The sequence below is a fragment of the Petromyzon marinus genome, chromosome 21 (genome assembly GCF_048934315.1).
Source record: "Petromyzon marinus isolate PM22_M1 ecotype Great Lakes invasive population chromosome 21, UKy_Petmar_22M1.pri1.0, whole genome shotgun sequence".
In the NCBI taxonomy this organism is placed as follows: domain Eukaryota; kingdom Metazoa; phylum Chordata; class Hyperoartia; order Petromyzontiformes; family Petromyzontidae; genus Petromyzon; species Petromyzon marinus.
The window spans coordinates 3810138-3821749 of record NC_133687.1 but is presented as its reverse complement, the minus strand read 5'-3'; the positions used below and the strand labels follow the sequence as shown (position 1 = coordinate 3821749).

Genomic DNA, 11612 nt, shown 5'->3' with positions numbered 1-11612 from the left:
GTGTCTGTGTGTGTGTGGCTGTGTGTGTGTGTGTCTGTGTGTGTGTGTGTGTCTGTGTGTGCTGTGTGTGGCTGCGTGTGTGTGTGTGGCTGTGTGTGTGGCTGTGTGTGTGGCTGTGTGTGTGGCTGTGTGTGTGGCTGTGTGTGTGTCTGTGCGTGTGTGTGCCTTGCATCTGTGCGGGTGTATGTGGCTATGCCTGTGTGTGTGTGCGCGTATGCGTGGCTTGTGTGTGTGTGCGCCTGTGTGTGTGGCTCTGCGTGGCTGTGTGTACGTGTGTGTGTGACTATGTATGTGTGGCTGTGGTCGTGTGTCGCTATGGTATGCATGGTGTGGTGTGCGGTGTACATCGTGGGGTGGTGTGCATGGTGTGGGTGGTGTGGTTTGTATGGGTGTATGGTGTGATGTGTGTGGTCTGCATGGGGTGGGGTGTGTGGTGTGCATGGTTTGGCGTGTTTGGCGTGGCGTGGGCTGTGTGGTGTTCATTCGGTGGGGCGTGTGGGTGCATGGTGTGATATGCACGGTGTGTGGGGTGCTATTTCGTGTGTTCAGGACGTAAGTGGATTCCGTGCATTACCACTTTAATTATTATAAACACCGCTTCGCTCTCCAACACACCGGTGTGCTGTGCTAGTGACGAATTGGCAACGCTCCATTTACGTGACAACCCTTACTAGTCGGCTGTGTCGGGTGGTGGCGGGTTTTAACGACACATTTATATATTTACGCGATCTAACCCAAACGCCGACGTGTTAAACAATTATAACCACGCTCATCTCCCCGGGACAGCCTCACTGAGTCTCAAGGCTCTTGTTCAGGAGGGTCGTGGACATCGGAGTACATTGTAACACGTGGTCCGTGACGTCACCGGATCTTTAACGTCCGCTGTGAGTGAAGCAGACGGGCTGTGTGGTATTGGTAGGTTACGGTTAACGCACTCCGCGGTATTAACTAGGGCGGCCGCGCGGGGTCGAACCGCGAACCTCTGCAACCAGCGGGCAAACGCGCTACCGCCCGGTCATTATGTCACCGCCTGGGTCAAGGGTCACGGTCAGGGTTCGGGGTCACGTTTGGCTTTGGAGTTGGGGGCCAATTGAGGGATAATGTCTGGGTCAGAGTTACAATTTGCATTTGGCGTGAGCTTGTGTGCACAGCAAGTGTGGCTACGTGTGTCTCTGTGTGTGTGGCTGTATGTGTGTGTGTGGCTGTATGTGTGTGTGTGGCTATGTGTGTGTGTGGCTATGCGTGTGTGTGTCTCTGTGTGTGTGTGGCTGTATGTGTGTGTGTGGCTACGTGTGTGTGTGGCTACGTGTGTGTGTGGCTACGTGTGTGTGTGTGTGGCCGCGTGTGTGTGGCTATGTGTGTGTGTGGCTGTGTGTGTGTGTGATTGTGTGTGTGTGGCTGTGTGTGTGTGGCCGCGTGTGTGTTCGTGGCTGTGTGTGTGGTTGTGTGTGTGTGGCCGCGTGTGTGTGTGTGTGTGGCTGTGTGTGTGTGGGTGTGTGGCCGCGTGTGTGTGTGTGGCTGTGTGTGTGTGTGGCTGTGTGTGTGAGTGGCCACGTGTGTGTGTGTGTGGCTGTGTGTGGCTGTGTGTGGCTGTGTGTGTGTGTGGCTGTGTGTGTGTGTGGCTGTGTGTGGCTATGTGTGTGTGTGGCTGTGTGTGGCTATGTGTGTGTGGCTGCATGGTTGTTCTGGCAGGGCCTGGGCACGGACGACGCGACCCTGGTCAGGGTCATGGTGTCGCGATGCGAGGTCGACATGCTGGACATCCGCTTCGAGTTCAAGCGCTTCTTCGGAGAGACGCTGTACTCCTTCATCAAGGTAGCAGACTCATGCAGTCGCATAGAGACCCACAGACTCCCATAGAGACCCACAGACTCCCATAGAGACCCACAGACTCCCATAGAGACCCACAGACTCCCATAGAGACCCACAGACTCCCATAGAGACAGACCCACAGACTCCCATAGAGACAGACCCACAGACTCCCATAGAGACAGACCCACAGACTCCTATAGACTCCCATAGAGACCCACAGACTCCCATAGAGACCCATAGACCCTATAGAGACCCATAGACTCCCTTATAGACCCACAGACTCCCATAGAGACCCATAGACTCCCATAGAGACCCACAGACTCCCATAGAGACAGACCCATAGACTCCCATAGAGACCCACAGACTCCCATAGAGACCCATAGAGTCCCATAAAGACCCACAGACTCCCATAGAGACCCATAGAGTCCCATAGAGACCCACCGACTCCCATAGAGACCCACAGACTCCCATAGAGACCCATAGACTCCCATAGAGACCCATAGACTCCTATAGAGACCCACATACTCCTATAGAGACCCACAGACTCCTATAGAGACCCACAGACTCCCATAGAGACCCACAGACTCCCATAGAGACCCATAGACTCCTATAGAGACCCATAGACTCCCATAGAGACCCACAGACTCCCATAGAAACCCACAGACTCCTATAGAGATCCACAGACTCCCATAGAGACCCACAGACTCCCATAGAGACCCACAGACTCCTATAGAGACCCACAGACTCCCATAGAGACCCACTGACTCCTATAGAGACAGACCCACAGACTCCCATAGAGACCCATAGACTCCTATAGAGACCCATAGACTCCCATAGAGACACACAGACTCCCATAGAGACCCACAGACTCCCATAGAGGCCCACAGACTCCCATAGAGACCCACAGACTCCCATAGAGACCCATAGACTCCCATAGAGACCCACAGACTCCCATAGAGACCCACAGACTCCTATAGAGATCCACAGACTCCCATAGAGACCCACAGACTCCCATAGAGACACACAGACTCCCATAGAGACCCACAGACTCCTATAGAGATCCACAGACTCCCATAGAAGCCCACAGACTCCCATAGAGACCCATAGACTCCCATAGAGACCCACAGACTCCCATAGAGACAGACCCACAGACTCCTATAGACTCCCATAGAGACCCACAGACTCCCATAGAGACCCATAGACCCTATAGAGACCCATAGACTCCCATAGAGACCCATAGACCCTATAGAGACCCATAGACTCCCATAGAGACGCACAGACTCCCATAGAGACCCATAGACTCCCAAAGAGACCCATAGACTCCCATAGAGACCCACAGACTCCCATAGAGACCCATATACTCCTATAGAGACCCATAGACTCCCATAGAGACCCACAGACTCCCATAGAAACCCACAGACTCCTATAGAGATCCACAGACTCCTATAGAGATCCACAGACTCCCATAGAGTCCCACAGACTCCTATAGAGACCCACAGACTCCCATAGAGACCCACAGACTCCTATAGAGACAGACCCACAGACTCCCATAGAGACCCATAGACGCCCATAGAGACCCACAGACTCCCATAGAGACCCATAGACTCCTATAGAGACAGACCCACAGACTCCCATAGAGACCCATAGACGCCCATAGAGACCCACAGACTCCCATAGAGACCCATAGATTCCCATAGAGACAGTGACTAGCATAGAGACCCACAGACTCCCATAGAGACCTACAGACTCCCATAGAGACCCACAGACTCACATAGAGACCCACAGACTCCCATAGAGACCCACAGACTCCCATAGAGACCCATAGATTCCCATAGAGACAGTGACTAGCATAGAGACCCACAGACTCCCATAGAGACCTACAGACTCCCATAGAGACCCACAGACTCACATAGAGACCCACAGACTCCCATAGAGACCCACAGACTCCTATAGAGACCCACAGACTCCCACAGAGACCCACAGACTCCCATAGAGACCCACAGACTCCTATAGAGACCCACAGACTCCCATAGAGACCCATAGACTCCTATAGAGACCCACAGACTCCTATAGAGACCCACAGACTCCCATAGAGACCCACAGACTCCCACAGAGACCCACCGACTCCCATAGAGACCCACAGACTCCCATAGAGACCCACAGACTCCCACAGAGACCCACAGACTCCTATAGAGATCCACAGACTCCCACAGAGACCCACAGACTCCCACAGAGACCCACAGACTCCCATAGAGATCCACAGACTCCCACAGAGACCCACAGACTCCCATAGAGATCCACAGACTCCCACAGAGACCCACAGACTCCCACATAGACCCACAGACTCCCATAGAGATCCACAGACTCCCACAGAGACCCACAGACTCCCACAGAGACCCACAGACTCCCATAGAGACCCACAGACTCCCACAGAGACCCACAGACTCCCATAGAGACCCATAGACTCCCATAGAGACCCACAGACTCCCACAGAGACCCACAGACTCCCATAGAGACCCACAGACTCCCACAGAGACCCACAGACTCCCTTACCTCCGATTATCACGGTTGGCCACGTACGGTGCAAACCAAGTCCACCAGGCACGTGCACAGCACAGGCAGCAAGCGACAGGCATGCCGCGTCCGCCTGTCTTCACAGGGTGACACGTCGGGTGACTACAAGCGGGCGCTCATCCAGCTGTGCGGAGGTGATGACTAAGCGATCGGGGAGGTGGGGACAGCGCTGGAAGAAATCCGTGGAAGTCACCTCCCCCCAACCCCCCCCCCAACCACCCCCCCCAACCACCTCAGAATCAGAATCTTTATATAGACTGGAGGAATCTGACGAGCTTCGTAGTCCGGCCGCGGATTTCTACGAGGGAATGCAGGAGCAGCCGCGGCGAAGGGAGAAATCCGTGGGAGTTCGTCCGCACCCACCCCGTGCGGGTGCGGACTGCCGCGGATTTCTACGAGAGGCCGATGCTGCAAACATAAAAGTTAAAAATCCGCGGAAGCCCCTCTGCCTACCGCAATTGTTGTTAGTGCTTCACTGTATGTTCTTAGCTCTTTCGCTAAAGTCACGTTGAAGGGAAACAATAAAATAATAAAATATATATAAAACACAATAAAAAAATTCTCACGACGTTTCGACCGTGACGCAAACGGTCACCTGATGATGACCGTTTGTGTTATGGTCGAAACGTCGTGAGAATTTTTATTGTTTTATATATATTTTATTATTTTATTGTTTCCCTTCAACGTGACTTTACCGAAAGAGCTAAGAATATGGATTACTGCAGTCACGAATGCTTTAAATCAAAATTTACTTCACTGTACTTAAATTGGCTTTTAAAACAAAAAAACTTCATCACCGCTTGGGGGTCTCTCTCTCCCATGCGCCCCGCCGTACGAGAGTCGTGCGCGTCATGTGACGGACAACCCGCTGTTTTAATTCTCTTGAGTTTGCCAAACGCAGCGCAGAACCAATTTGGATGTGCTCAGGGTTTCCTTGTGCAGTCATTAGTGACCTGGCTGAGACCATCCACTCGCTGTGCTAGAGAACCATTGACTCGCACAGAGACCTATAGACTCGCACAGAGACCTATAGACTCGCACAGAGACCCATAGACTCGCACAGAGACCTATAGACTCGCACAGAGACCTATAGACTCGCACAGAGACCCATAGACTCGCACAGAGATCCATAGACTCGCACAGAGACCCATAGACTCGCACAGAGACCTATAGACTCGCACAGAGACCTATAGACTCGCACAGAGACCCATAGACTCACACAGAGTCCCATAGACTCACACAGAGACCCATAGACTCACACAGAGACCCATAGACTCACACAGAGACCCATAGACTCACACAGAGGCCCATAGACTCGCACAGAGACCCATAGACTCGCACAGAGACCCATAAACTCACACAGAGACCCATAGACTCACACAGAGACCCATAGACTCACATAGATACCCATAGACTCACACAGAGACCCATAGACTCACACAGAGACCCATAGACTCACACAGAGACCCATAGACTCACACAGAGACCCATAGACTCACACAGAGATCCATAGACTCACACAGAGACCTATAGACTCACACAGATACCCATAGACTCACACAGAGACCCATCGACTCACACAGGGACTCATAGACTCACACAGAGACCCATAGACTCGCACAGAGAGCTACAGACTCGCCCAGATACCCATAGACTCACACGGAGACTCTCAGGCTCACCAGAGAGTCACCATACTTAGACCCAGCCACAGAGACCCACATACTCACCACACAGAGATCCATAGTCTCACCACACAGAGACCCATAGACTCACCGCACAGAGACCCAGAGACTCATCACATGGAGTCAGATAGATTCACCACGCAGACCCATAAACTCGCACAGTTTATGGGTCTCTACGTGAGTCTATAGGTCTCTGTGTGTGTCTGTGGGGTTCTCCGTGAGTCTATGGGTCTCTATGAGAGTCTATGGGTCTCTGTGTGAGTCTTTGGGTCTCTATGTGAGCCTATGGGTCTCTGTGTGAGTCTATGGGTCTCTGTGTGAGTCTGTGGGTCTCTACGTGAGTCGGTGGGTTTCTCTGTGAGTCTGTGGGGTTCTCCGTGAGTCTGTGGGTCTCTCTGTGAGTCTGAGTCTTTGTGAGTCTTTGGGTCTCTATGTGAGCCTATGGGTCTCTGTGTGAGTCTATGGGTCTCTGTGTGAGTCTATGGGTCTCTACGTGAGTCTATGGGTCTCTGTGTGAGTCTGTGGATCCCTCTGTGAGTCTATGAGTCTTTGTGAGTCTGTGGGTCTTTGTGTGAGTCTGTGGGTCTCTACGTGAGTATATGGGTCTCTGTGCGAGTCTGTAGATCTCTACGTGAGACTATGGGTCTCTGTGCGAGTCGATGGGCCTCTGTGCGAGTCGATGGGTCTCTACGAGTCGACAAGATCCCGGCTGAATCTCGGCGTCTCCGACCTCTGGATGCTGCAAGTCCTCGTGTTCATTTTTATCATTCGAGTGTCTTCTGTACGTCACGTGGGGAAACGCGAGTCCGTCTGCGGGGGGTATCTGTTGCTGCCGCAGATTTCCAACATTGCTCAGCGGTGAAGTCTTGGGCTATCCTCAGTACGCGCGTCCTGGGTCATCCGTGATCCGTGGAAGTTCCCGACATCGCGTTCCATTGGCAGCCCACGGCCTCGTCGTGCTGGTCGGAAAGGGGTAAAGGCGCAGCCCTGCAATTGCTGGCTCACGCCACTGCCGCCGATGTTGGACCAAGGCGCTGGGGAGGGTGCGGGGTGATTTATAGAACCAGCCCACATTCAGCTGCCATACTCCGAAGCAATCATCACCCACCAGCACTGACCAGCGTGGTGAAGTATGGTCAAATAACCCCCCCCCCCCTCTTTCCCCACAACGACCTGCACGGTGTGGGGAGGGCCCTAATCTAGCAGTGGAACGGTACTGAAAGGTAGCGCGGATTTGAGGGTGAGGGTGGTGGAGCTTCTGCAGATTTCTAATTTTCGATGCCACAAGCTGGGAAAATGCAGCCGTCTTTGTCTCTCTTTTGTTGTGCAAGTACAGGAACTTCAAACATTTCCCGGGTGAGATTGGAGATTACATCACACAACCATCAAGATTACTATCACATCATACAACCATCACACAACCATCAACATTACTATCACATCACACAACCATCACACAACCATCAAGATTACTATAACATCACACAACCATCACACAACCAGCACAACCATCAAGATTACTATCACATCACACAACCATCATACAACCATCACACAACCATCACAACCATCAACATTACTCTCACACCACACAACAATCACACAACCATTAACATTACTATCACATCACACAACCATCACACAACAATCACAACCAGCACAACCATCAACATTACTATCACATCACACAACCATCATACAACCATCACAACCATCAAGATTACTCTCACATCATACAACCATCACACAACCATCACACAACCATCAACATTACTATCACATCACACAACCATCACAACCATCAAGATTACTCTCACATACAACCATCACACAACCATCACACAACCATCACAACCATCAAGATTACTATCACATCACACAACCATCACACAACCATCATACAACCATCATGCAACCATCACACAACCATCACAACCATCAACATTACTATCACATCATACAACCATCACAACCATCACACAACCATCACAACCATCAACATTACTCTCACATCACACAACCATCACAACCATCAAGATTACTCTCACACCAAACAACAATCACACAACCATCACACAACCATCACACAACCATCACACAACCATCAACATTACTATCACATCACACAACCATCAAGATTACTCTCAAACCACACAACAATCACACAACCATCACAACCATCACAACCATCAAGATAACTCTCACATCACACAACCATCACGCATCAACAGCATCACTATGACCATCACTTCCCATCACCGCCACTGCGACTAACACCATCAACACCACCACCACAGTACTAAAAATCCACCATCACTAACACCATCACTTTAAACACCATCACCACCGACGACCTCACTAGCTCTTTATAGTTTGTAATAATGATACTCACAAAGTATAAACAATAGCAGTGTTAATGACGATAATCACGATGATGATGAAGATGATGATTGATGATGATGAGGACTTTGAATTTCTCACGGAATATTGTCTGGATCTCCCCCAATCACCCCCCGCCACTACCCTATAAGTGTGTGGGGGGTGGGGGTGGGGTATATTCCAGAGCTCAGCGCCGGACAGCTCCGTGTGCAATGAAGCCCCGTCGGCAAGTGAGGCGGTGTATCGTTGCCTGCAACGCATGCCTGACTGACTGTGACATCTGGAACGTGTGACCCAATTAAACGCAGCTTAATCGTCAAATCGCCCACGCTCCCTGCAGCACTCCCACCGAGGATCTCGTTCAGCCAGCTTAGACTAGCGCACACACACACAACAGATACAAAGACAAAGACCCCCCGTGTAGCCTTAACAGACCGTAGGGGCAAGTGCTGTTAGCGAGCAGTACCAATGAAGGCCGGTAACGGCACACGAGGGGGTGGGTGGCTAGCACCACGCCCGGCCGCCTTTGTCTCCACAGTGGCGTTGTTTACTACACACCGCACCAGGTACTCATTTGAGGCCGAGTCGACCTAGGGGGGAGGCCCCGGACCGGTTCAGATCAATCGTCACCGGTGTTGGCCGTGAGCGGGAATCGAACCCGGGTCGCCAGGTTCGTAGCGCAGCGTAGCGCTAGCACGCTACACCCACACACCGCCCCCCACGCACACCGCCCCCCACACACACCGCCCCCCACACACACCGCCCCCCACGCACACCGCCCCCCACGCACACCGCCCCCCACACACACTGCCCCCCACACACCGCTCCCGACACACACCGCTCCCCACACACACCACTCCCCCCACACACCGCCCCCCACACACACCGCTCCCCACACACACCGCTCCCCCCACACACCGCCCCCCACACACACCGCCACCCACACACCGCCCCCCACGCACACCGCTCCCCACACACACCGCCACCCACACACACCGCCACCCACACACACCGCTCCTCACACACCGCTTCCCACACACAGACACACACACACCGCTCCCCCCACACACACAGACACACACAGACACACACACACCGCCACCCACACACACACACAGACACACACACACCACTCCCCACACACACCGCCCCCCACACACACCGCTCCCCACACACACCGCTTCCCACACACACCGCTCCCCACACACACACAGACACACAGACAAAGGTCCACTGAGTTCGTTGCGTCTGTGGTGGAAGGCTCGCTACTCGCTACTCGCTGCTGCTGCTACTCGCTGCTGCTGCCAGGCAGGCAGGAGGAGGTCACGGGACTGACCCCGGGTTGCCACGCGGGGTTCACCGACCCACTCCGCTCGCAAGAATTCGCGCAGAGGAATCCCATCGGGACCCCCGGGTGGCTCACCGCCGGGTTGAACTCTTTTGTGTTTGTTTCGGCCCGCGGCGGAATATTACTGCGATGACGATTGCAGAGCAATTGTTTTAGCAGAGAGCACAACACACAGCACACAGGGACCCCCCCCCCCCCCCGGCCCCCCGACGTGTATCATCAGAACGTCGATCGTTCCCAGTGGGTTGTCAGGATGACGAGGCGGGGGTTTACCCACACTTTACCCCGCCACACGCGACCAGCCGATGTTCAGTGGCATACAAAAGCCGGTACGAACCGTGGGGTTTCATGCGGCTCCCGGTGACGCAAGGACGACATCAACAGCCTCCACAACGCGCGCACGAAAGGCAAAGCTCCCCCGTGTAGCCCACACGGCCTGTTGGGGGCAAGTGCTGCTGGCGAGTCTGAGCACCACTCACGGGCGGGCACGGCACACGAGCGAGGAGCGGGGGGGGGGGTCAGAACCATGGCCGGCCGCCTTTGTCTTCCCAGCGATGACGTGGTTTACACATCGCACCGGGTGCTCGTTTGAGGCCGAGTCGACCTAGGGGAGGCCCAGGATCGGTTCAGATAATCGTCACTGGTGTTGGCCGTGAGCGGGAATCGAACCCGGGTCGCCAGGTTCGTAGCGCAGCGTAGCGCTAACCACTACACTACTGGAACGCGGCGCAGCGCTCACCGCTGCGTCATCGTTCCCCACAACCCCTATGCATGCTGATACAGAACACACACAGACACAAACACACACAGAGAGACGGACACGCACAACAACAACCGCCATTCGACGCTAAGTAGCGGTGACATCACCACGACGCTTGTGCCAGGCTATGTGCACGTTGAGGCCAGGTGCAGTGTCTAACGCCCGCTGGCAGGGGGTCACGGGGCAGACCCAGCAGGTGCCACGGGTCGACTGAATGAGATGACTGGTTGATGCACCACCTGTGCCCCCTACTGTGCCAAGTCGCTGTGCTTTAGCCACCCGGTGCTCCGCTCGTTGTTGTGAGCGTCGCTCCTCCGCCCTCCGTTGTTGTTGGAGGGCGACTGCCTTCAACTGCCCAGTAGCGTCCTTCACGAGCCTCCTCCACAGAGGCCGATCTTGAACAAAAGCTGTTTCGGCATGCGGTGACTGGGCATGCGGGCTACATGACCCAGCCAACGCAGCCTTGCCTGCCGGAGGAGCTCACCGATGGGACTTTGTCCAGATCTTTCAAGGATTTGTGAGCTCCTCACACAATCCAATCTGGTTAGACCCAGGATGAATCGTAGGCAGGCCAGCCTAAATGTTTATAATCGGCGAAGATGTTCCATTAGAGGGGTCCACGTTTCGCAAGCGTACAGAAGGGAGGGAATGACCGTGGCCGAGAAGACCTATAGCTTAATGCGGAGCGACAGACCAGGTAGCTTCCACAAAGCGTTACGCAACCGATGAAAAGATATTGCCGCTCGACTGATACGGAGTGAGACCTCTGCTGTCAAACCAGAGCCGGTAATGAGCACACTGCCCAGGTATGGGAAACTCTCCACTCTCTCCACAACTGCCCTATCAACAATTGGGAGTTGTGGGGGTGGAGTGTCCGATGGTTCAACATACCCGGCAAGTGCTTAGTTTTGGTGGGGCTGATGGTAAGGCCCCACCTCTTAGTGGAAAGCTCCAGCTTCTGCAGCAGTGCCTCTGACTCCTCCTCTGAGTGAGCAGCAATTACCAGATCATCGGACTCCCTGTCGCACCCCATAGTGAACAGGGAATGGCTCCGACT

At 53.7% G+C, this 11612-nt stretch overlaps 1 long non-coding RNA gene across 1 annotated transcript; it reads left to right on the top strand.

The window, feature by feature from the left end:
• The first annotated feature begins 8 nt into the window (after positions 1-8).
• LOC142925536 (uncharacterized) lies at positions 9-8768 on the top strand. The gene is made up of 2 exons (XR_012942489.1): positions 9-1815; positions 4472-8768. It is a non-coding gene; the product is annotated as an uncharacterized LOC142925536 (long non-coding RNA).
• Positions 8769-11612: the final 2844 nt, after the last annotated feature.